Source organism: Pan troglodytes, chromosome 5 (genome assembly GCF_028858775.2).
Source record: "Pan troglodytes isolate AG18354 chromosome 5, NHGRI_mPanTro3-v2.0_pri, whole genome shotgun sequence".
NCBI lineage: Eukaryota > Metazoa > Chordata > Mammalia > Primates > Hominidae > Pan > Pan troglodytes.
In genome coordinates, this window is record NC_072403.2 from 34,560,259 (window position 1) to 34,587,385 (window position 27,127).

Below are 27,127 nucleotides of genomic sequence, written 5' to 3' on the forward strand. Positions count from 1 at the left end.
TCATGCCTGTAATCCCAGCACTTTGGGAGGTTGAGGCGGGCGGATCACGAGGTCAGGAGTTCGAGAACAGCCTGGCCAACATGGTGAAACCCCGCCTCTACTAAAAAATACAAAAAAAAAAAAAAAAAAAATTAGCCAGGCATAGTGGCAGGCACCTGTAATCCCAGCTACTCAGGAGGCTGAGGCAAGAGAATCATTTGAACCCGGGAGGCGGAGGTTGCAGTGAGCCGAGATCGCGCCATTGCACTCCAGCTGGGCGACAGGGCGAGACTCTGTCTCAGAAAAAGAAAGAAAGAAAGAAATGAAAATAACACTATTTTTTAAATGACATATCAATGTCAAAAAAATAAAGACTATGCAAATATTTTTCATTAAAGAAGACTAAAAAAGACAGGACAACTAAATGCAACGCCTGACCCTAGACTAGATCCTCTATGAGAGGAAAACATCAGGTCAATTGGTCAACTTGAAATGCAGACTGTAGATTAAATACAGCTATTGTATCAATGTTAAATTTACAAAAGTTCCTAATAGTACTGTGGGTATATAGAAAAGTACTTAAGTAAAGGAAATGGACGTGATGTATGCAAATACAGGAGAGAGAAGAAGCAACTCATAAGGCAAATGGGGTAAAATATTAATAATATCTAAATCTGAGTAAAGGATAGAAGGGTATTTTTGTATTATTTTTATTTTTTCAACTTTTTAGTGAGTTATAAATTGTTTGAGAATGAGAGAGGGAGAGATTTCAACGGAGGTGCCTCAGAAGTCAATAGTTGTGAATTTGGGTTGGGCTGGGCCAGCTCTTTAAAATATGAGAAGCTTCCCCCACCTCCCCTCACCATTCGAGAAACCAATAATTTTTCATTGCTCCATGGTTTCCTACAGATTGGTCGCCAAGCAACAGATGCCAGCCCTGCCTTACCTAATTCATCTTTTTTTCAGATAACGCTACTACCCTACCCCAACCCCCACCAGTTTGGCTTAGCAGGGGACCCTCAGAGTTTTGTCGGAGGTAAACTACTCTAGACGTGCGGATCTGGGTGCCTACGTGATGCCTCTCACCCGGGCCCAGATTTCCAGTTTGTCCTTGTGATTGATTCATGACATCTTGAGCTCGCAAGAACGTTCCCTGCCATCACCACTAAATGTTCAGTGGACGTTTTGGGCTTTTGGAAACGGAAGTGATTTGAGGGTCTTTGTTCCAAGAAAGGCGGTGCTGGGCGCGGGGACTGGAACTCGGTAGGCGAGGATCCCCTTTGACGCCCCCCTACAGTTTCCCTTCAAACACGTAGGTCTCAGCTGGTACCCCGGCTGCGCTACTGGCTTTGGCCTCCTGGGGCCTTATGGTTGAAAACAGCAGGAAATGAAGCTGGAAAAAGCGAGAGACAACAGATTGTCTGCTTTCAGGCTCCTTCCTTTGTAATTTCACTGTGTTGCTTTCTTTGGACGCTGCTTGTGCAGGACCCAGCCTAGCTGTTTCACAAATTGCGGAGTTTGCATTCATGATTTCATTGCAATTTACCGAATCTTTGAGAAATACTGATTATAAATCATGAAAGAAATGCAAAGCAAGCTCTCTGTGGTTGGGGGTGTAGCTCAGTGGTAGAGCGCGTGCTTAGCATGTACGAGGTCCCGGGTTCAATCCCCGGCACCTCCACCAGTTTTGGGAGTGCGCACTTTCTCCTCTCAATGGACCGCGTTTCCACTTTCCTTTCTCCCTCCCGTTAAATAAACCTAGTCTCATTCATTCAATTTTCTGCTTGTCTGTACAGCCTTTGCAGTGTTAAGTATCTGTATCGATAGCATTGCCACACCAGGAAGGTCTTGAACCATTTGTAAAAGCATTTTCGCAAATTAATCAGCCTGGTTTCTTTGGATTTCATGCTATGGTATTACTGAAAAACAGAAAGAAAAAAACAGAAAAAATGTAAAAATAATAAAAGACCCTTTGTTTTATTCACTGTTTTTTTTTCCTTTACTTTTTTGAATTCTGAAGAGTTCTTAGAGCAAAGAACAGCATGGAGGTGGAATAGCAGAAACATATCTTATTGATGTCTTTCTTCTGAGCTTCCAACCACCCTATACCTTACCTTTTCTTGAATCACCAGATATGGAAGCAGTGGGCCCCGTTAGTATTGTGCGGTGATAGGTACATGAAGGACAATAAAATGCTGTCTGTCATAGCATGGGGTGCCTCCCAAGTCTAACCTGAATGAGACAGAATGGATTGGCTGGTTAAATGAAACCAGAACTACTGTCCTTTTGCTGAAATAGCTTAGTGGGAGTGTGAGAGACCAGGCATCCAAATATCTCTTGTTCAAGAAAATTTCAGTAAAAATAAATGACATGTTTTTGGGAAAAGGGCTTGTGGGGTGCCTGCATAAACTGGCCATAAAAATATGAGACAATATGTTGTGGAAAGCCACAAGAGTCCTCTGAGGAGGAAAGCCTCCTAATTGCCATCATGTTCCCATGCTCAGAGCGAGACCCGCTCTCTTATCTGTAAACACTGCGTTCAAGGAGAAAGACACTCCTTTGAAATACTGGAATGTGGACAGACTCCAAGTTAAGCCCGCTCCCACTAGCTACTCTCCGATAAGTTAAAGATATGCTGTTTGAGCACAAAGGAGATTCATTTAAACCGCTATTGCTATAAACTACGGCTATGACGCACTGCCACCTTTTCACTGTTTCGCCCTGAACATCTGCTTCTTAGATCTAAGTTATTGTACTCTATAAATAGTGTGGAGACCAGAGCTCTGAGCCTTTTGCAGCCTCCATTTTGCAACTGGCCCCCTGGCTCCCCACCTTTACTCTTGTCTCTTCTCAATCCTTTGTCGCCACCGGACTTTGGGTACCCTACGGGTGGTGTTGAGGCTGGTCCCCAACACATGTTGAACTCATTTTACAAACACATTTAACTAGATGACCACCTCCACTGCCCCAACACAAAAAAGTATCCCACAACACCTACATATGTTAATCCAAATCAAAGGTGATTTGCCTACGCCAGAGCTAGTATGAAATATTGATTAAATACATAATATGAGAGGAAAGAAACCAGTTTTTCCCTTTTTAACTTACTGATTTCTAGAAATTATGTTTTATTCTGATAAATTATTCTGTATAATATATAATGTTAATAGATGTTTATGAGGCTGGGCATGGTGGCTTATGCCTGTAATCCCAGAAATTTGAAAAGCTGAGGCAGGAGAATTGCTTGAGCCCAGGAGTTCTAGACCAGCCTGGGCAACATAGAGAGATGATGTCTCTTTTAAATTAGCAGGGCATGGTGGTGCATGCCTGTATTCCCAGCTAGCTAATTGGGAGGCTGAGGCAGGAGAATCGCTTGAGCCCAGGAGGTTAAGGCTGCAGTGAGCTGTGATTGTGCCACTGCACTCCAGCCTCAGAAAACAAAGCGAAACACTGTCTGAAAAAAAAGCGGGGGTTGGGGGGAGGGCGCTGTTCATGGTATGTATTCCCATTTAAGTCTATTTATGGTATTTTGGGATCAAATACATTTAAATTGTTTTTCATGACAAGACAAGGATATTCATTATCTTCACTACTACTTAACATTGTAATGGAGGTATTAGCCGAAGCATTTAGACATGAAAAAGTAATTAAAGGATTAACTATTGGATAGAATGGGATAAAGCTATCTATGTATCTTGGTAGGATTATATATCTGGAAGCCACCCCTCAAAATGAAAAACTTACTATAGAGAATTTGGTAAAGAAGCTGGTTGCAAAGTTAACATAAACATATACACTCATACACACACACAAAATAGCTTTTCCATATTCAACCTTTGGAGGTTTTTGAATATCAGTTTTATTTTGAAAGCTAACACATGAAGGAAAAGAATCAAGCATTTATCCTATCTCTCCTGTATGGAATGTATTTCAGGATAAACATATAGTTGATGAGGGAAAGATTTTTCTTCTCAGGAAATAACAGCTAATAAATGCAGGAGAGATTATAAAACTACAACATTTTGCAACTGGTATTGCTATAACACATCCAGGTCACAATTGGCAATGGCTGCTATAACCATGAGGTGAAATTGGATGAAGGACTCTAGAATGGTTGGATTAGGCTGATGTCACCTAAAACCAAAGCTAAATTTTATATCATCAAATGTGAGACAACCACATATCATGTAACCCATAATAAAGTAAAGTAGAACATACCCAGGACCACAATAAATACTTGTGTTGAAAATTAAATTTCTATAATCAAATAGATAAAAACCATTTGTTTAGAGTAAATATTGGAGATACAGCAATGTGTTTAATAACATTATAATGATGCAATCAGCTAAATCCAGAATGTGGAAAATTCTCCTGGACAAACTGACCTTCAAGAAATAAATGGCATGGAGTCCAGGCACGTTGGCACATGCCTGGAATCCCAGTGCTTTGGGAGGTGAGGTGGGCTGATCACTTGAGTTTGGGAGTTCGAGACCAGCCTAGCAACAGGGTGCAACGCCGTCTTTACTAAAAATACAAAAATTAGCCGGGCATGGTGGCAGGCGCCTGTAATCCCAACTACTCAGGAGGCTGAGGTACAAGAATGGCTTAAAGCCAGTAAGGCTTTTTTCCCCCAGGTTTTAAAAATAACCTTAATTTTTTTTAACAGGTAATATGTGCATTATAGTAAATTAAAAAACACAAGAGGCCAAGCATGGTGGCTCACGCCTGTAATCCCTGCACTTTGGGAGGCAGAGGTGGGTGGATCACCTGAGGTCAGGAGTTCGAGACCAGCCTGGCCAACATGATGAAACTCCATCTCTACTAAAAATACAACAAATTAGCTGTGTGTGGTGGTGGGTGCCTGTAATCCCAGCTACTCAGGAGGCTGAGGCAGGAGAATTGCTTGAACCTGGGAGGTGGAGGTTGCAGTGAGCCGAGATCGCGCCACTGCACTCCAGCCTGGGCAACAAGAACAAAACTCTGAAAAAAGAAAGAAAGAGAGAGAGATGGAGGGAAGGAAGGAAGGAGAAAAAAGTAAAACACAAGAAACAAAGAACAAAGTCATCCACAATCACAAGTAGTTTATACTTTGATGTGTCCTTCTAGGTCCTGTGTGTGTAGACATAACATCCAGTTATATGGGATTGAGATTCTACAGTATATAGTATATATTATGCTTTTTTACACATCATAAATATTTACCAATTCAAAATTGCAAAGCTATATGAGTATTCTGATAACCAAGAATATACAGCACCAACTCAGTCTGTTAGAAAAACAATGTACTCTTGCTTTTTTTGGGACAAAAATTTTATAGAAGGCAAAAATGGAGACATGCCTCTAGATAAAAGCATTAGCAGAGTTCTGATTAAAATACTGCATTCCCTTAGTGCTCAATTTAAAATAAAACATAAAGCAACTGAATACACTAAGTATAATGTTTCTAAGAGAATTCATTAACAGATCTATACCATTAAAATATTAGCAAGAAGATATGTTTCCTTTTAATTACTTCATGTATTCCTATAGTACAGCCAAAAGAGATGCACATACACCAATGGCTATCGTCAAAATGGAAATATGGACACATCTGCATTCATCTCTCCCTTTATACTTCCTTCTGCCTCTCTACTGCTAACCTGATGAACAAGTCCTGGTATACACTACCCAGTGGTGGTTTCACAATTCCATGTCCAAGATACATCTTTTCTAAAGATGTTTACTGAAAAGTAAAGTGCTCATATAGACCTATGGTTATCATCTAAAACCATGTTCTAGATAATGGAGATACTAGCAAAGAGCCCTTCCCTTCAACTTTCCTCTTTTCCCTCTTCCACCGTCCAGGTGGCTATGTCCAGCTCCAAGAGGTGGATTAACAAAGGTCACTCCTGGAAGACAGGCCTTCCTAAAAACTAACAAAAGGATATAAATGGATTGTTTTACTACCTCTGCTTCCAACACACTTTGAGCAAAAGGACTTGCATTTTAATATACAACAATATTAACTAAAATGCACATATAGAACAATGGTTAGACCATCTGAACTAATCTAACTCACCTGCACAGAACTCTTCCCCCTACATACTTCTTCCCCACAACTTGCCACTACCCAGCGAAAAGTCAGTGTACTCTCCAAAACCTCAAGTTTAACAATTCCATTCCCAAATACAACCACTCCCAGACAATTTTGGTGAAAGGTGTTACTTTAGTATCTACTTTTAACCTATGTTGTGTGCTTTTACACATCTAGAAAGACAAGATGTTTCAAATAGGAGTTGTTTCCCACTGTATATACAGTAGCAGTGAATAAATGGTGCATATACATAACACAGGCTATAATTTAAAAGTGTCTTCTAAATAGGAACATTACGGCCTAGAATCGTTTCCCTTCTCACCTCTAAATTAACCCTGTGGACAGGTATGAGCATCCAGAAGAGGTATAAGCATCCAGTTAGAGATTTTAACAATTTCACTTCTGTGGGGTTTTTTTTGTTTTTTTTTTTTTGTTTGTTTGTTTGTTTTGAGACGGAGTCTCACTCTGTTTCCCAGGCTGGAGTGCAGTGGCGCGATCTCAGCTCACTGCAACCTCTGCCTCCCAGCTTCAAGCGATTCTCCTGAGTAGCATCCTGAGTAGCTGGGACTACAGGCGTGTGCCACCATGTGCCCGGCTAATTTTCTTTTATTTTTAGTAGAGGCGGGGTTTCATCGTGTTAGCCAGGATGGTCTCGATCTCCTGAGCTCGTGATCTGCCCGCCTCAGCCTCCCAAAGTGCTGGGATTACAGGCGTGAGCCGCTGGGCCGTGATCACTTCTGTGTTTTTAAGAACACTCTGTGAATTTTAACATAAGGTGTACTCAATGTATCAGTTTACTAACTCTACTTTTGTCATACACTAGCAACCTCCTTAACATCTGGAAAGACTAGATGTTGTAAATTAGGACTCGTTTGTGCATTTATATACACTATATACACAGCATAGTAAAAGACCATAAACACACTGGTATAAAACCCTTTGCACTTTCTTCTCCTTCCTCCCTGAACCAGCACAAATATAATAATGTGTACTGCTCAGGGAATTAGTTTGATCAGTTTTCAAAAGACAATATTTCATACGAATCAAAACGGTGTCTACAATGCATTTTGTGCATTTCTAAACATTTAGAAAGCCTAGATGTTTCAATTAAGGACTTAAGTTTGTCCACTATATACATAGTAGTGTTGAATAAACCACACACATGTAACAGTGGTTATATCTGAAAGTGTCTTCTAAATTGAAACATTCTATTCTAGAATCCTTAATTTCTTCCCACTCCTCTCCACCACAAACTCAGTGGATATAGGCACTTGTGTCACTTAGCTGATGTTATCATTTCACTTCCAAAAGTCCTTTTCAGGAGACAGTCTTTAAATGAATTTTAACACAAAGTGTACAAAATGGGTTAGTTTATTAACACTACTTTTGTCATACGCTGGCAACCTCTTTAATATCTAGAGACTAGATGTTATAAAATTGACTAGATATTATAAAATTTAATATATAGAGACTATATATTATAAAATATACACTCAACAACTCATTTGTCCAGTATATACACAATATGCGCAGTATAGCAAAGTTAAATGAAAAGCACATAACATATAAGGCAATGGATAAGCTGAAATTTTCTAGTACACACTAGCAAAACACCTTTTGCAGTTTCTTTCCTCCCACCTCCCTCAACTCAACGAACAAGTAGAGAGCACACTGTTCAGAGAGGTGGTTTAACAATTCCACTTCCAAATACAGTATTTCCCATCAGTCTTTAAAAGCTATTTACAAAGTTTTATTCAACTACTTCTGCTTTTAAATACATCAAGCACTTCTAAATAGCTGAAAAGACTAGATATTTCATATAATTTTTCCACCATGTACACAGCACTGTTAAATAAAATTGCATACATGTAACAATGGTTATAATCTGAGGTATCTTCCAAATATGATCATTTTAGTCTTGAACCATTCCCTCCTCACTTCCTTCTCTCTGCCTTCAATTCAGTGGACATGTACAGGCACATGTAATGCTTAGAGATGGTTGAACAAATTAGTATCCAAAAGTCATTTACAGAAGACAAGCTTTCCTATGAATTTCAACACAAAGTGTACAAAATGAGCTAATTTTACTGAGTACTTTGTCATACACTGGCAACCTCAAACATCTAAGGGACTAGATGTTGCAAAATTATGACTCATTTGTTTATTATAAACTTTATACACAGCAAAACAAAATCCACAAAACATACAGAAAAATGGTGTCTAAAAAGTCCAAGTATAAGCACACTAGCGTATTACCTTTTGCAATATCTTCCCTCCCACTTCCACTAAACCATTAAACAAGTATAGACACTACTATACCACTCACAGGGGCGGTTTAACAATTCCACTTTCTTTTCTTTTCTTTTTTTTTTTTTTACATGGAGTTTCGCTCTTGTTGCCCAGGATGGAGCGCAATGGCGTGATCTTGGCTCACTGCAACCTCTGCCTCCCAGGTTCAAGCGATTCTCCTGCTTCAGCCTCCCAAGAAGCTGGGAATACAGGCATGTACCACCATGCCCAGCTGATTTTGTATTTTTAGTAGAGACAGAGTTTCACCATGTTAACAGACCATGGCTGGTTTCAAACTCCTGACCTCAGGTGATCCACCCGCCTCGGCCTCCCAAAGTGCTGGGATTACAGGCGTGAGCCACCGCGCCTGGCAACAATTCCACTTTCAAAAGACACTATTTCTTATGAATTTTAGCAAAAAGATATTTTTAAGTGATCATTTTACATTAGAGGTTAAATGTTACCTGTACATTTAACATATGCTGGGCACTTCTAAACATCTAGATAGGCTAGATGTTTCAGGTAAGGAGTATATTTGTTGTCCACTATATACAAAGCAGTTTTCTTTTTTCTTTTCTTTTTTTGGAGGCAGGGTCTTGCTCCATCACCCAGGCTGGAGTGCAGTAGTGTGATCTTGGCTCACTGCAACCTCCGCCTCCCTGGTTCAAGTGATTCTCCTGTCTCAGCCTCCCAAGTAGCTGGGATTACAGGCATGCATCACCACACTCAGCTAATTTTTGTATTTTTAGTAGAGATGGGGTTTCACCATGTTGGCCAGGGTGGTCTCAAACTCCTGGCCTCAAGCAATCCACCCACCTCAGCCTCCCAAAGTGCTGGGATTACAGGTGTGAGCCACCGTGCTGGTCCTGCAAAGCAGTCTTGAATAAACTGTACACATGTAACAATAGTTAAAATCTGAAAGAGTCTTCCAAATAAAAATATTCCAGCCTAGAACCCTTCCCATCTCAGTCAACCCAGTGGCCAATAATGCTCAGATTTTCAGAAGACAATTTTCCCAAGGAATTTTAAAACAGTATGTTCAAGATATATTAGTTTACTAACTCTACTTTTGTCATATACTGGAAACCTCTTTAATGTCTAGAAAGTCTAGATGTAAATTAGGACTTGTTTTCCTCTATAAACACTGTATACACAGATAAGGAAAACAAAGTGCACAGACATGAGAGACAATAGTTAATCTTGCCTCACCGTAAGCACACTGGTGGCATAGAGCTCTCTGCACAGCCTCCTTCTCCTCCTGCCCTGAACCAGTGCATAAACACAATGTTTGTTACTGAACTGGTGGTTGGCCATTCCCCTCTCAAAACATTTCATATGAATTTTAACCAAAAGATATTTACAAAATGTAATATTTTACTATCTCTAAATTTAACACGTATTAGACACTTCAGACCATCTAGAAAGACTAGACATTTCCGGGAGCAGTGGCTCAGGCCTGTAATCCCAGCACTTTGAGAGGCCGAGGTGGGCGGATCATTTGAGGTCAGGAGTTCAAAACCAGCCTCGCCAACATGGTGAAACTCGTTTCTACTAAAAATACAAAAATTATTAGGGCATGGTGGTGCGCGCCTGTAATCTCAGCTACTTGGGAGACTGAGGCAGGAGAATCACTTGTACGTGGGAGGTGAGCCATGATCGCGCCACTGCACTCCAGCCTAGGCAACAGAGAGAGACTCCATCTCAAAAAAAAAAAAAAAGACTAGACATTTCAAAAAGTACTTGGAGTTGTCAACTACATATACAGTAGTGAGGAATAAAATGCACACACAAGACAATGATTATAATATGTAAACGTCTTCTAAATATAACCAGTCTGGCATAGGACCTTCTTCTCGTCCTTCTCAGATCTTCTCCATGTCCTAGTCTAACCCACTGAACAAACGTGTATGTGTCTGCTCCAGAGGTGATGCAACATCTCCATTTCAAAAAGTCATCTCCAGAAGATGTTTATTTTCTACGATTTTTTTAAACAAATGGGAATTTACAAGATGTGTGATATTCTTAGTCTATCATACGTCGGCAGCTTCTTTACATCTGGAGGGGCTAGATGTGGCAAATGTTTTCTTGTAAAAGTTTTCGGGGAAGCTGAGAGTAGCTTTCTCACCTTATACACTCGGGCCTTCTATAAACGCTGGTACATCTTCCCAAAGCGTGGTGGGCATCTCCAAAGCGCCAAATGTGGCTTGTTACTCCATTTCTCTCTTCCCACATCAAGGTCTGGTAGAAGGAAGGCCAACCGCCCCATGGCCGTTACCGTTCTACTCGTCCTCATCCGGGACTGCGCTGACCTTCTGGCCGTTAAAGCCGTTGTCCACTGTTATCAGGACCAGGTAGTCTCGCCCAACTGGGACAGAGCGGTCGCCCGAGGACCGGATCTGCGCGGCGCAGTGGCCTAAAAAGGAGGCCGAGCCAGTCCCTAGCTCCGCCTTCCCAGTCCCTGCGCCCTAGTGGCCTCTGCGCGGTTCTTCCCGACCCGCAAACACGCCGCCACCCAAAGGCTCTGTGTCCCGGCGGCCACCCGGTCACCGAGGTGTGAGGAGAGGTTCCCCGCTGCTTCAAGTCGGGGCCCGACGGGTTGGAGCCGAGGCCCCGGCTCTGCTGGAGCTCCAGAGCCCGAGTCTTTCTTAAGAGGCAAAGCTTTCTTAAGAGGCAAAGCGCGGGAACTGACGTCGGGGTAGGGCGTGCAGGGCGGCATACTTAGTTACTCTGGTTATCTTGAGTTAATGAGCCACCCTGTCGTCTGGCCGGAGGCAAGAGACTGTAAATCGATTGATTGTTCAACATTCCTTCCCAAAGTGGGACACTGGGCAACCTTGGTTGTCTCCTAAGGTCAGTTCCTGGAATTCTTTTAAATGCATAGTTCTAACATTATGGCGTCAGTGAGGCAGTGGGGTAGGTTTTGTGATCAGTGGAGATGCATGAAGGAATGCCCTAGTGGGGGTAGCCTGCAGCCAAGCCCCCTTTCTACTCTGCCTCATTTTAGTCTATTTTTATTTCAGGTAGATTTAAGATAATCATGGTCTTCCCTTCTCTTCCACAGCAGTTTGTAGAAGGCTCCTCTCTTATTTTTATTTATTTATTTATTTATTTATTTATTTATTTATTTGAGATGGTGTCTCTGTCACCCAGGCATGCAGTGGCACCCAGGCATGCAGTGGCATGCACTGGCATGATCTTGGCTCACTGCAACCTCCGCCTCCCGAGTTCAAGCGATTCTTTTGCTTCTGCTTCCTGAGTAGCTGGGATTACAGGCGCACACCATCACACCCAGCTAATTTTTTATATTTTTAGTAGAGACGGGGTTTCACCATGTTGGCCAGGCTGGCTTCGAACTCCTGACCTAAAGTGATCTGCCCGCCTCAGCCTCCGAAAGTGGTGGGATTACAGGTGTGAGCCACAGCGCCTGGCCTATCTATTTATTTATTTATTTATCTGGGCTCACTGGTGCCCGACCTCTTAGGCGCAGGTGATTCTCCCACCTCAGCCTTCTGAATAGCTGGGACTATAGACATGCACCACCATGCCCGGCTAATTTTTTTGTATTTGTTGTAGAAATGGGGTTTCCCCATGTTGCCCAGACTGGTCTCCAAGAGCCTCCCACCTGGGCCTCCCAAAGTGTTGGGATTACAGGCATGAGCCACGGGCGCTCCGCCTATTTGTTCCTTTTAAAAAATCTAATTTTCCCTTTCTTGTCTCAGATTTCTCCCATAATTTGAATGTATTTAATGTGCCTTTTTATTTGTATGTCTTATTGTAACTTGTGTTGCTTTTGTGCATATATTTTTATATATGTAAATAATGTGATTTATAGAGTTCAGTATTATTTCTTACTCTTTAAACATGATGTTTTGTATGTTACTACATGTATATTTTCTTCATTGTTTCTAATTGTTTCTGGCCAAACTAAGGGTCTGGCTGCTGTTTCTCTATGCTCAATAACGAGATGCAGATGAACTGGGGAGGAAGAGAGTTTTTATTCCTGTAACTGCTTACAGGAAGAAGGCCTGGAAATTATTGCCAGACCAACTCAAAATGTCAAAGTTTTCCAGAGCTTATATACCTTTTAAGCTATATGTCTATGTGTAAATGTGCATTCATCTAAAGACATAAGTGATTAACTTCTTTCAATCTATAACTAAGGTCTCAGTCTTGAAGACTTTCCTCTGGAGCCTCAGTAAGATTACTTAATCTAAATGAGTCTAGGTGCTGGGGTGATTACCCTTATCTTGTCCCCTGCTAAATCAAGGTTTGGGGAGTTCCTTCAGACCTCCAATGAACTTGTTTGTGGAGGCCTGGTGAGTTTCTTCAGACTCCCAATAAAACTTGTTTAATCCTAAATGCGTCCTGTTAAGAACTCCTTCGTTATTTTGTCATGCTATAAGGCCCACGAAAGTCCTAGGCAAAACTCTGAGGGGCTTTTGTTACATTCCAGCCTTTGTATAAGGGCACTGGCTTGTCTTAGCTTTTAATATTTAACTTAACCAGTCAGTCAGTACTGAAACAGTTGTGATACAGGCCTGAGTTGGTGAAACCTGGCCTGCCACATAGTGGATGCAGAGTAGTTCATGTGTAGGTCTACCACTATGATATTTTGAAATAAGAAATACAGACCAGCACAGTGGCTTACGCCTGTAATCCCAGCACTTTGGGAGGCCTAGGCGGGAGAATTGCTTGAACCTAGGAGTTCAGAGACCAGCCTAGGCAACTCCGTCTCTACCAAAAATAATTTCTTTAAAAATTAGCCGTGGCTGGCTGTGCGCACCTGTAGTCCCAGCTATTTGGGGGGCTGCAGTGGGACATCGCTTCAGCCTGGGAGATCAAGGCTGCAGTGAGTTACAGTCATACCACTGCACTCCAGGCTGGGTGACAGAGACCCTCTCTCAAAAAAAAAAAAAAAAAAAAGAAAAGAAATATATATATTTTATAGATATATGTGTGTGTGTGTATATATATATATAATATGTGTATGTGTATTATGTTCGTGTGTGTGTGTATACATACACACACACACACACACAATATGTCTGTGCCCCTGGTTACTGACATAGAACTTCTGAAACCCTTAGGTGGGCAGTAGGAAAATCTTTTGTTCTAATGTTTGATCTTTGCCCCAGTTCCTGACACAGAGCTCCTAAGACCTTTTTTTCTAATGAGGAGACTCTTGGTGGGCTCCTGGATAGCCTCAGGAACTGGTTGTCAGGGAAACCAACCATGTGATCAGAGGGATAGAACTTTCAGCTGCAACCCCAAACCTCCAAGGAAAAGAGAGGCATTAAAGGCTGAGTTGATCACCAATGACCAATGATTTAACCAGTCATGCCTATGTAATGAAGCCTCCATAAAAACCCAGAAGGACAGAGTTTATAATAATATATATAGATGATATATGCTAATATATAAATATGTATATAAATAAAAATGTAATATATAAATATATGATAATAAATGATGCAATAAAAATATTTCCTCATGTCCCTGTACATGTATGTGTAAGAATTTTCTTGCAATTTTCCACATATACACAGGAGCATAGTGGCTTGGTGTCACAGGTTAGATTATCTGTGAAGTAGACCTTGAGATATAGTTGTTTTGTTTTGTTCTGTTTTGTTTTGTTATTTTTGAGACAAGGTCTCACTCTGTCACCCAGGCTGGAGTGCAATGGCGCGATCCCTGCTTACTACAACCTCCACCTCCCAGATTCAAGCGATTCTCGTGTCTCAGCCTCCTGAGTAGGTAGGATTACAGGCTCACCCCACCATGCCCAGCTAATTTTTTTTTTTTTTTGTATTTTTTTGGTAGAGACGAAGTTTCACCATGTTGGCCAAGCTGGTCTCGAACTCCTGACCTCAAGTGATCTGCCCGTCTCAGCCTCCCAATAGGCATGAGCCACTGTGCCCAGCGAGATAGAGTTTAATGTGCAGGATGTTTATTACGCAGTTTCTTTGAGATCCACATCTGTGGAAGGCAGAGAGTAGACTCAAGATTGAGAAGAAGTCAAGCTAGGATGTATGCAAGGTAGGATGCATGCCTGACAGCCTCAGCTAACACTATGGGGAGGTCTGAGGCTAAGTAGTCCATCTGCTCCACTTTGGGCCCTTAATACTCTTGCCCCTTCGGCTGGGTGCAGTGGCTCACGCCTGTAATCCCAGCACTTTGGGAGGCCGAGGAGGGCACATCACCTGAGGTGGGGAGTTCGAGACCAGCCTGACCAACATGGAGAAACCCTGTGTCTACAAAATTAGCCAGGCGTGGTGGTGCATGCCTGTAATCCCAGCTACTTGGGAAGCTGAGGCAAGAGAATTGCTTGAACCCAGGAGGCAGAGGTTGCGGTGAGCCAAGATCGCACCATTGCATTTCAGCCTGGGCAACAAGAGTGAAACTCCATCTCCAAATATATATATATATATTCTTGCCCCTTCACCCATTTGATATGAACAGCCTCAAAAAGGATGTGATCTTGGGCAGGCAGCTCTGCAGCTGAAACAATCCCTGAAAGTCCTGACAGTTGTGGATCGTCTGCTGAATGCACTTGTAATAGCTGAAGCAACAACTAGTCCTTCCTTGCAGGTAGATCTGGGCAGAGCATCTGTGTCTATTACATTTGGTCATAGAGAATGTGTTAACATGATTGCCTAAATACTAGCCAATTTCTCTAAGGATGGCTGTATATTATTCTGCACTTTACCCAGCAGTGCAAACCAAAAACAAACAAATAGAAAGTCAAATAAGGACATAAACAGGCATTTACAAAAAGAAAAGATACAAGAGGCTAATGAGGATGTGAAGATGCAGTATTCGTTAGTAATCAACAATAAATAACAATAAAACTTCATTTTACACTACTGAAACAAGCAAAAGTTAGAAGTCTCAACAATTTCATAGCAAAAACAAATGAATAAAAAGGTTACCTACAGAATGGGAGGGAATATTTGCACATCATATACCTGTAAAGGAGCTAATTTCCAAAATATATAAAGGACTCATAAAACACAATAGCAAAAAAAGGAATACAAACAAAAACCAAATAACCTAATTAAACAATGGGCAAAAAACTGGAACACATATTCCTCCAAAAAAGACATACAAATAACCAACAAGTATATAAAAAGATGCTCAACATCATTATTATCAGGAAAATGCAAATCAAAACTACAAAGACATGTCACTTCATACTTGTAGAGATGGCTATTATAAAAAACAACAAAGATAACAAGTGTTGGCAAGGATGTGGAGAAATTGAAACCCCTGTACACTTGTTAGTGGGAATGTAAAATAGTGAAGCAGCAATGGAAAACAATATGAAGGTTCTTCCAAAAATTAAAAATAAGATTACCGGATGGCCGAATAGGAACAGCTCCGGTCTACAGCTCCCAGCGTGAGCGACGCAGAAGATGGGTGATTTCTGCATTTCAATCTGAGGTACCGGGTTCATCTCACTAGGGAGTGCCAGACAGTGGGCGCAGGACAGTGGGTGCAGCGCACCGTGTGCAAGCCTAAGCAGGGCGAGGCATTGCCTCACTGGGGAAGTGCAAGGGGTCAGGGAGTTCCCTTTCCTAGTCAAAGAAAGGGGTGACAGACGGCACCTGGAAAATCGGGTCACTACCACCCCAATACTGCGCTTTTCCGACGGGCTTAAAAAACGGCACACCAGGAGACTATATCCCGCACCTGGCTCGGAGGGTCCTACGCCCACGGAGTCTCGCTGATTGCTAGCACAGCAGTCTGAGATCAAACTGCAAGGCGGCAGCGAGGCTGGGGGAGGGGCGCCCGCCATTGCCCAGGCTTGCTTAGGTAAACAAAGCAGCCGGGAAGCTCCAACTGGGTGGAGCCCACCACAGCTCAAGGAGGCCTGCCTGCCTCTGTAGGCTCCACCTCTGGGGGCAGGGCACAGACAAACAAAAAGACAGCAGTAACCTCTGCCGACTTAAATGTCCCTGTCTGACAGCTTTGAAGAGAGCAGTGGTTCTCCCAGCACGCAGCTGGAGATCTGAGAACAGGCAGACTGCCTCCTCAAGTGGGTCCCTGACCCCTGACCCCCGAGCAGCCTAACTGGGAGGCACCCCCCAGTAGGGGCAGACTGACACCTCACACGGCCGGGTACTCCTCTGAGACAAAACTTCCAGAGGAACGATCAGACAGCAGCATTCGCGGTTCATGAAAATCTGCTGTTCTGCAGCCACCGCTGCTGGTACCCAGGCAAACAGGGTCTAGAGTGGACCTTTAGCAAACTCCAACAGACCTGCAGCTGAGGGTCCTGTCTGTTAGAAGGAAAACTAACAAACAGAAAGGACATCCACACCAAAAACCCATCTGTACATCACCATCATCAAAGACCAAAAGTAGATAAAACCACAAAGATGGGGAAAAAACAGAGCAGAAAAACTGGAAACTCTAAAAAGCAGAGCGCCTCTCCTCCTCAAAAGGAATGCAGTTCCTCACCAGCAATGGAACAAAGCTGGACGGAGAATGACTTTGACGAGTTGAGAGAAGAAGGCTTCAGACGATCAAACTACTCCGAGCTACAGGAGGAAATTCAAACCAAAGGCAAAGAAGTTGAAAACTTTGAAAAAAATTTAGACGAATGTATAACTAGAATAACCAATACAGAGAAGTGCTTAAAGGAGCTGATGGAGCTGAAAGCCAGGGCTCGAGAACTACGTGAAGAATGCAGAAGCCTCAGGAGCTGATGTGATCAACTGGAAGAAAGGGTATCAGTGATGGAAGATGAAATGAATGAAATGAAGGGAGAAGGGAAGTTTAGAGAAAAAAGAATAAAAAGAAATGAACAAAGCCTCCAAGAAATATGGGACTATGTGAAAAGACCAAATCTACGTCTGACTGGTGCACCCGAAAGTGACTGGGAGAATGGAAACAAGTTGGAAAACACTCTTCAGGATATTATCCAGGAGAACTTCCCCAATCTAGCAAGGCAGGCCAACATTCAGATTCAGGAAATACAGAGAACGCCACAAAGATACTCCAAGACACATAATTGTCAGATTCACCAAAGTTGAAATGAAGGAAAAAGTGTTAAGGGCAGCCAGAGAGAAAGGTCAGGTTACCCACAAAGGGAAGCCCATCAGACTAACAGTGGATCTCTCGGCAGAAACTCTACAAGCCAGAAGAGAGTGGGGGCCAATATTCAACATTCTTAAAGAAAAGAATTTTCAACCCAGAATTTCATATCCAGCCAAATTAAGCTTCATAAGTGAAGGAGAAATAAAATACTTTACAGACAAGCAAATGCTGTCACTACCAGGCCTGCCCTAAAAGAGCTCCTGTAGGAAGCACTAAACATGGAAAGGAACAACCGGTACCAGCCACTGCAAAATCATGCCAAATTGTAAAGACCATCGAGGCTAGGAAGAAACGGCATCAACTAATGAGCAAAATAACCAGCTAACATCATAATGACAGGATCAAATTCACACATAACAATATTAACTTTAAATGTAAATGGACTAAATTCTCCAATTAAAAGACACAGACCGGCAAATTGGATAAAGAGTCAAGACCCATCAGTGTGCTGTATTCAGGAAACCCATCTCACGTGCAGAGACACACATAGGCTCAAAATAAAAGGACGGAGGAAGATCTACCAAGCAAATGGAAAACAAAAAAAGGCAGGGGTTGCAATCCTAGTCTCTGATAAAACAGACTTTAAACCAACAAAGATCAAAAGAGACAAAGAAGGCCATTACATAATGGTAAAGGGATCAATTCAACAAGAAGAGCTAACTATCCTAAATATATATGCACCCAATACAGGAGCACCCAGATTCATAAAGCAAGTCCTGAGTGACCTACAAAGAGACTTAGACTCCCACACAATAATAATGGGAGACTTTAACACCCCACTGTCAACATTAGACAGATCAATGAGACAGAAAGTTAACAAGGATACCCAGTAATTGAACTCAGCTCTGCACCAAGTGGACCTAATAAACATCTACAGAACTCTCCACCCCGCATCAACAGAATATACATTTTTTCCAGCACCACACCACACCTATTCCAAAATTGACCGCATAGTTGGAAGTAAAGCTCTCGTCAGCAATTGTAAAAGATCAGAAATTATAACAAACTGTCTCTCAGACCACAGTGCAATCAAAGTAGAACTCAGGATTAAGAAACTCACTCAAAACCGCTCAACTACATGGAAACTGAAAAACCTGCTCCTGAATGACTACTGGGTACATAACGAAATGAACGCAGAAATAAAGATGTTCTTTAAAACCAACAAGAACAAAGACACAACATACCAGAATCTCTGGGACACATTCAAAGCAGTGTGTAGAGGGAAATTTATAGCACTAAATGCCCACAAGTGAAAGCAGGAAAGATCCAAAATTGACACCCTAACATCACAATTAAAAGAACTAGAAAAGCAAGAGCAAACACATTCAAAAGCTAGCAGAAGGCAAGAAATAACTAAAATCAGAGCAGAACTGAAGGAAATAGAGATACAAAAAACCCTTCAAAAAATTAATAAATCCAGGAGCTGGTTTTTTGAAAGGATCAACAAAATTGATAGACTGCTAGCAAGACTAATAAAGAAGAAAAGAGAGAAGAATCAAATAGATGCAATAAAAAATGATAAAGGGGATATCACCACCGATCCCACAGAAATACAAACTACCATCAGAGAATACTACAAACACCTCTATGCAAATAAACTAGAAAACCTAGAAGAAATGGATAAATTCCTCGACATATACACCCTCCCAAGACTAAACCAGGAAGAAGTTGACTCTCTGAATAGACCAATAACAGGAGCTGAAATTGTGGCAATAATCAATAGCTTACCAACCAAAAAGAGTCCAGGACCAGATGGATTCACAGCCAAATTTTACCAGAGGTACAAGGAGGAACTGGTACCATTCCTTCTGAAACTATTCCAATCAATAGAAAAAGAGGGAATCCTTCCTAACTCATTTTATGAGGCCAGCATCATCCTGATACCAAAGCCTGGCAGAGACACAACCAAAAAAGAGAATTTTAGACCAATATCCTTGATGAACATTGATGCAAAAATCCTCAATAGAATACTGGCAAACCGAATCCAGCAGCACATCGAAAAGCTTATCCACCATGATCAAGTGGGCTTCATCCCTGGGATGCAAGGCTGGTTCATTATACGCAAATCAATAAATGTAATCCAGCATATAAACAGAACCAAAGACAAAAACCACATGATTATCTCAATAGATGCAGAAAAGGCCTTTGACAAAATTCAACAACCTTCATGCTAAAAACTCTCAATAAATTAGGTATTGATGGGACGTATCTCAAAATAACGAGAGCTATCTATGACAAACCCACAGCCAGTATCATACTGAATGGGCAAAAACTGGAAGCATTCCCTTTGAAAACTGGCACAAGACAGGGATGCCCTCTCTCACCACTCCTATTCAACATAGTGTTGGAAGTTCTGGCCAGGGCAATTAGGCAGGAGAAGGAAATAAAGGGTATTCAATTAGGAAAAGGGGAAGTCAAATTGTCCCTGTTTGCAGATGACATGATTGTATATCTAGAAAACCCCATTGTCTCAGCCCAAAATCTCCTTAAGCTGATAAGCAACTTCAGCAAAGTCTCAGGATACAAAATCAATGTACAAAAATCACAAGCATTCTTATACACCAATAACAGACAAACAGAGAGCCAAATCATGAGTGAACTCCCATTCACAATTGCTTCAAAGAGAATCAAATACCTAGGAATCCAACTTACAAGGGATGTGAAGGACCTCTTCAAGGAGAACTACAAACCACTGCTCAATGAAATGAAAGAGGATACAAAGAAATGGAAGAACATTCCATGCTCATGGGTAGGAAGAATCAATATCATGAAAAGGGCCATACTGCCCAAGGTAATTGATAGATTCAATGCCATCCCCATCAAGCTACCAATGACTTTCTTCACAGAATTGGAAAAAACTACTTTAAAGTTCATATGGAACCAAAAAAGAGCCTGCATTGCCAAGTCAATCGTAAGCCAAAAGAACAAAGCTGGAGGCATCACGCTACCTGACTTCAAACTACACTATAAGGCTACAGTAACCAAAACAGCATGGTACTGGTACCAAAACAGAGATATAGATCAATGGAAGAGAACAGAGCCCTCAGAAATAACGCCGCATAACTACAACTATCTGATCTTTGACAAACCTGAGAAAAACAAGCAATGGGGAAAGGATTCCCTATTTAATAAATGGTGCTGGGAAAACTGGCTAGCCATATGGAGAAAGCTGAAACTGGATCCCTTCCTTACACCTTATACAAAAATTAATTCAAGATCGATTAAAGACTTAAATGTTAGACCTAAAACCATAAAAACCCTAGAAGAAAACCTAGGCATTACCATTCAGGACATAGGCATGGGCAAGGACTTCATGTCTAAAACACCAAAAGCAATGGCAACAAAAGACAAAATTGACAAATGGGATCTAATTAAACTAAAGAGCTTCTGCACAGCAAAAGAAACTACCATCAGAGTGAACAGGCAACCTACAAAATGGGAGAAAATTTTCGCAACCTACTCATCTGACAAAGGGCTAATATCCAGAATCTACAATGAACTCAAAGAAATTTACAAGAAAAAAACAAACAACCCCACCAAAAAGTGGGCGAAGGACATGAACAGACACTTCTCAAAAGAAGACCTTTATGCAGCCAAAAAACACATGAAAAAATGCTCACCATCACTGGCCGTCAGAGAAATGCAAATCAAAACCACAATGAGATACCATCTCACACCAGTTAGAATGGCAATCATTAAAAAGTCAGGAAACAACAGGTGCTGGAGAGGATGTGGAGAAATAGGAACACTTTTACACTGTTGGTGGGACTGTAAACTAGTTCAACCATTGTGGAAGTCAGTGTGGCGATTCCTCAGGGATCTAAAACTAGAAATACCATTTGACCCAGCCATCCCATTACTGGGTATATACCCAAAGGACTATAAATCATGCTGCTATAAAGACACATGCACATGTATGTTTATTGCGGCACTATTCACAATAGCAAAGACTTGGAACCAACCCAAATGTCCAACAATGATAGACTGGATTAAGAAAATGTGGCACATATACACCATGGAATACTATGCAGCCATAAAAAATGATGAGTTCATGTCCTTTGTAGGGACATGGATGAAATTGGAAATCATCATTCTCAGTAAACTATCACAAGAACAAAAAACCAAACACCGCATATTCTCACTCATAGGTGGGAATTGAACAATGAGAACACATGGACACAGGAAGGAGAACATCACACTCTGGGGCCTGTTGTAGGGTGTGGGGAGTGGGGAGGGATAGCATTAGGAGATATACCTAATGCTAAATGACGAGTTAATGGGTGCAGCACACCAGCATGGCACATGTATACATATGTAACTAACCTGCACGTTGTGCACATGTACCCTAAAACTTAAAGTATAATAATAATAAAATAAAATAAAAAAAGACTACCATGTGATCCTGCAATCCCACTTTTGGGTATATTTGCAAAAAAATTGAAATCAGAATCTCAAGGAGATATATGCACTTCCATGTTCATTGTAGCATTATTCACAATAGCCAAGATATGGAAACAACCTGTATCCATTGACAGATGAATGAAAAAACAAAGTGTGGCATATATATCCAATGGAAAATTATTAGGCTTAGAAAAGAAGAAAATCCTGCCATTTGCAACAATATTGATGAACCTGGAGGACATTATGGGAACTGAAATAAGCCAGTCACAGCACAAATACTGCATGATTCCACTTACATGAGGTGTCTGTAACAGTTAAACTCAGAAACAGAGAATGCAATAGTGGTTGCCAGGGGCTGGGAGGCTGAAGAAGATGGGGAATTGTTGCTCAATGGATATATTTCAGTTATGCTACATGAATAAGTTCTAGAGATCTGCTGTACAACATAGCACCTACAGTTAACAATAAGGTATTGTACGCTTCAAAATTTGTTAAGATGACAGCTCTCACTTTAAATGTTTGTACCACATACAAAAAATAAAGACGAAACAAAACCAAAAAAACCCAAAGAGACATAAGGAAACTTTGGTTGGTGGATATGTCTATTACCTTGATTGTGGTGATGGATCATGGGTATTTCCTTGTGCCCGAATTCATCATATTGTACACATTGTGGGCAGTTCTTTGTATATCAGTTATACCTCAATAAATCTGTTTTTTTGTTGTTGTTGTTTTTTGTTTTTTTGTTTTTGAGACAGAGTCTCGTTCTGTTGCCCAGACTGGAGTGCAGTGGCGCAGTCTCAGCTCAGTGCAATCTCTGCCTCCTGGGTTCAAGTGATTCTCCTGTTTCAGCCTCCTGAGTAGCTGGGATTACAGGCGCCTGCCACTGCGCCCGGCTAATTTTTGTACTTTTAGTAGAAATGGGGTTTCACCATCTTGGCCAGGCTGGTCTCGAACTCCTGACCTTGTGATCCACCTGCCTTGACCTCCCAAAGTGCTGGGATTACAGGCGTGAGCTACCGCGCCAGGCCAATAAATTTTTTTTTTAAAAGAAATCTAATGTCAAGAGTTGCTAGATTTGTTATTGCTTTGCAATTGTTCTTTGCATATTCTAAGAATTATTTCATTGCTGGTTTTAAATATTGCAAATAACTTCTCTAAATCTGTCGTTGTGTTAGTCCGAGTTCTCCAGAGTAACAGATTATATACATATATATTATTATACATATAATTTATTATATGTAAATTTTATAACATTGTAGTATAATTATAATTAGTATATATTATAACATATCCTAATATAATAATACTTATTATGTTACTATAATAAATATTATGCATATTTACTATATATATAAAGAGACTTATTATAAGGTTTTGCTTTACGCAATTCTGGAGGCTGAGAGGTTCCATGATCTACCATCTGCAAGCTGGAGACCCAAAAAAGCTAGTGTTGTATTTGGAAGGCCTAAGAGCTGGAGGGTGGGTGGCATAGATTCTTATCAAATCTAAGGGCCTGAGAACCAGGAGCATCAAGGGCAGAGTGTGAGTGTTCCTGCACAACCTGTCAAGCAGAGAGAAGGTGAATCCAACCTTCCCCTCCTTCTGTTCTATTCAGACCCTCAATGGATTGGATTATGTCCACCCACATTGAGGAAAGCCATCGGCTTTACTCAGTCCAGCAATTCAAATGCTACTGTCTTCTGGAAACACCCTCACAGACATACCCAGAAATGATGTTTAATCACATGTCTGGGCATGCTGTGGCCCAGTGAAATTGACCCATAAAATTATCAGATTCATCAATGTGTTAATTTTGTTCTAAGGTATTCTTTGTCTCTAAGGTATTTGAAATCTTTAACAATCTCCAATTTCTTTCAAACTAAAGGCTTGGCCAGCCATGGTGGCTCTTGCCTGTAATCCCAGCACTTTGGGAGGCCGAGGCAGGCGGATCACAAGGTCAGGAGATCGAGACCATCCTGGCTAACACGGTGAAACCCCGTCTCTACTAAAAATACAAAAAATTAGCCGGGCACGGTGGCGGGCGCCTGTAGTCCCAGTTACTCGGGAGGCTGAGGCAGGAGAATGGCGTGAACCCAGGAGGCGAAGCTTGCAGTGAGCTGAGATTGCGCCACTGCACTCCAGCCTGGGAGACAGAGCGAGAGACTCCGTCTCAAAAACAAACAAACAAACAAAACAACAACAACAACAACAAAAACTAAAGGCTAAAATTAAATTTTTAAAAATACATTTTTAATTTTGATTTAATTAAATTTATCTCTCCCTTTTTTTGACTTTAGGGACTGTGCTTGTTAGCGTGTGGCATGCCAATGGATAATAATGATAATGAAAACTATGATGATGACAAAAATGATAATGATGATAGCAGGTAATTTACTGTGTGCATAATAGGGAAGAAAGAATTTTTTATTACTATTCCTTATTAAATTTCTTATTTCTTTTAAAATTGTTTCTTACTATTTCTTATTAAAACTGGGTTGGCCAGGCACTGTGGCTCACACCTGTAATCCCAGCACTTTGGGAGGCCGAGGTGGGTGGATCACTTGAGATCAGGAGTTCAAGATCAGCCTGGCCAACAAGGTGAAGCCCCATCTCTACTAAAAATACAAAAATTAGCTGGGTGTGGTGACATGCATCTGTAATCCCAGCTACTAGTGAGGCTGAGGCAGGAGAATCGCTTGAACCTGTAAGGTGGAGGTTGTGGCGAGCTAAGATCATGCAACTGCACTCCAGCCTGGGTGAAAGAGTGAGACTCTGTCTCAAAAGTAAAAAGTAAAATAAAAATGAAAACAAAACTGGGTCATTATTAGAAGTTATTATGAAGAAACAGAACAAAACCATTAATCACAACAACACAATAATAGCTGGGCATACAATGGCAACCCATGCCTGTAGTCCCAGCTATTCAGGAGGCTGAGGCATGAGGATCACTTGAGCCCAAGAAGTGGAAGGCCAGCCTGGGCAACATAGCAAGACCACATCTCTAAAATTTAAAAAACAAAAATGACAAAAAGCAATGTAATAACTCCTTTGCCTACTGATAGGGCAACCAGAGTGGAGTGAATATGGAAAGCTAGTTTACATATTGATATGATTCGGCTCTGTGTCACCACCCAAATCTCACCTTGACTTGTAATAATCCTCATGTGTCATGGCAGGCACCTGGTGAGAGGTAATTGAATCATGGGGGCACGTTTATCCCCTGCTGTTCTCGTGATAGTGAATAAGTCTCATGAGATCTGATGTTTTTATAAAAGGCAGTTCCCCTGCACACGCCCTCTTACCTGCCACCATGTAAGATATGCCTTTGCTTCTCCTTTGCCTTCTGCCATAATTGTGAGGCCTCTCCAGCCATGTGGAACTGTGAGTCCATTAAACCTCTTTCCTTTATAAATTACCCAGTCTTGGGTATGTCTTTCTTAGCAGCATGAGAACAGACTAATATATATATTCAGTTACCTTTCTCATGAGAAACTTTTTGTTTCCTTCAGAACCATTAAAGTCCTGTTCTAATCTATCACGAGAATCCATTCTACTTCAGCTTATGTGTGTTCCATGGTACATATATTTTAAAAGCAGTTGGCTATAATGGGAAACCAGGAAGAGGAGAAACTAGAGTAAATGACATAGTGGCAACAATCATAGTGTTACTGGAAGACAAATGGCTGAGTGGGATACATACCCATGCACTATTCTCCCCTATCCTGCTCCCTCCACCACCAAGAAGTTGATGGAGCCAGAGGTCCTAGCATTGAAAACAATGTGGCTTTATTTCACCATCTGCATGCACTCCTATTTAAAACTAAGATAAAGAAAGGTGGTAGTGACTTAGTTGCTTTACATTTAAATTACTTGGAAATGTTCCATGTTTACATGTCATAGAACACAAGAACTCACAGGCATACAGCGTCAGTGTGATATCAGTAATTTGTCAAGTTCTCATCCCTTAGGTCATCAGCCGGTACACCAGAGCAAGTGTGCTATATTGAAAATAAAATAATAGGACAGGCCGGGCACGGTGGCTCACGCCTATAATCCCAGCACTTTGGGAGGCCGAGGTGGGTGGATCACCTGAGGTCAGTCATTTGAGACCACCCTGGCCAATATGGTAAAACCCCGTCTCAACTAAAAATACAAAAAAATTAGCTGGGCGTGGTGGCGGGCACCTGTAATCTCAGCTAGTTGGGAGGCTGAGGCAGGAGAATTGCTTGAACCCAGGAGGCGGAGGTTGCAGTGAGCCAAGATAGCGCCATTGCACTCCAGCCTGGCTGACAGAGTGAGACTCTGTCTAAAAAAAGAAAGAAAGAAATAATAGGACAATAACTGAAAATAAAGAAATTTCTTTGCTGGAACCAAAAGGGAGAAAACATTCATCAAGTGATATTAGACAGGACATAAGGAGATGTTGGGAGATTTGCAAAAGAATCAATTAAATTCACCACACAAGGCTGGGCGCGGTGGCTCATGCCTGTAATTCCAGCACTTTGGGAGGCCAAGGCGGGCAGATCACGAGGTCAGGAGATTGAGACCATCCTGGCTAACACGGTGAAACCCCATCTCTACTAAAAGTACAAAAAATTAGCCAGGAGTGGTGGCCTGCACCTGTAGTCCTAGCTACTCAGGAGGCTGAGTCAGGAGAATCGCTAGAACCCAGGAGGCAGAGGTTGCAGTGAGCCAAGATCGTGCCACTGCACTCCAGCATGGAGACAGAGCGAGACTTCTTCTCAATAAATTAAATAAATAAATAAATTAATTAATTAATTAATTAATTCACCACACCAAAAAAAGGTCCTTGCAAAGATCAAAAATCCACTCAGTATCAGCATCTAATCTACTAAGCCAGCCAGCACATGGAATGATACATCAATAAAAAACTAAATAAACATTTATGTCTGTATTTAACTGCCTCAACTTCTGGTGTTTTAATCTATTTTCAAAATTGTTAAGGGGAGAAAGACAAAAGCCTTGTTTTGTTTACAGAATTCATGCAATGTCTCACTCTTTAAAAAGACAGGTGGGAAGAGGAAGTTCTGCGGAACAAATCTGGGTCCTCCAATCTTTACCACGGAACCACATCCCCACTGTAGGTATTACTGACTATTCTGATTGTTGACCAAAATTGCCACAAAAATGGCGTCTTTATATAGTTTCTTGCAGAATAACTACCAGGAAGTGGGAACAAAGATGAAAAGCAAACACTAGCAGTGACCTCGAAAGAGGAATGAAATAACCTATGAACAAACAGAATAGGTCTTGCTTCATTTT

General features: G+C 41.4%; 1 protein-coding gene and 1 non-coding gene across 4 annotated transcripts in view; one reads left to right on the plus strand and one right to left on the minus strand.

Moving 5' to 3' along the window:
• Positions 1-10,659, minus strand: part of SCAND3 (SCAN domain containing 3) — a 46,767-nt gene extending 36,108 nt beyond the window's left edge. The window contains exon 1 of one of the 3 annotated variants that reach the window (XM_063812825.1): positions 10,467-10,659. The gene's annotated coding sequence lies outside the window, so the exon portion shown is untranslated. The remainder of the gene's footprint in view (positions 1-10,466) is intronic. The other 2 variants (XM_063812824.1, XM_016955108.4) reach the window with 2 other exon arrangements.
• Positions 1,589-1,660, plus strand: TRNAA-AGC (transfer RNA alanine (anticodon AGC)). Its single transcript has one exon. It is a non-coding gene; the product is annotated as a tRNA-Ala (tRNA).
• Positions 10,660-27,127: the final 16,468 nt, after the last annotated feature.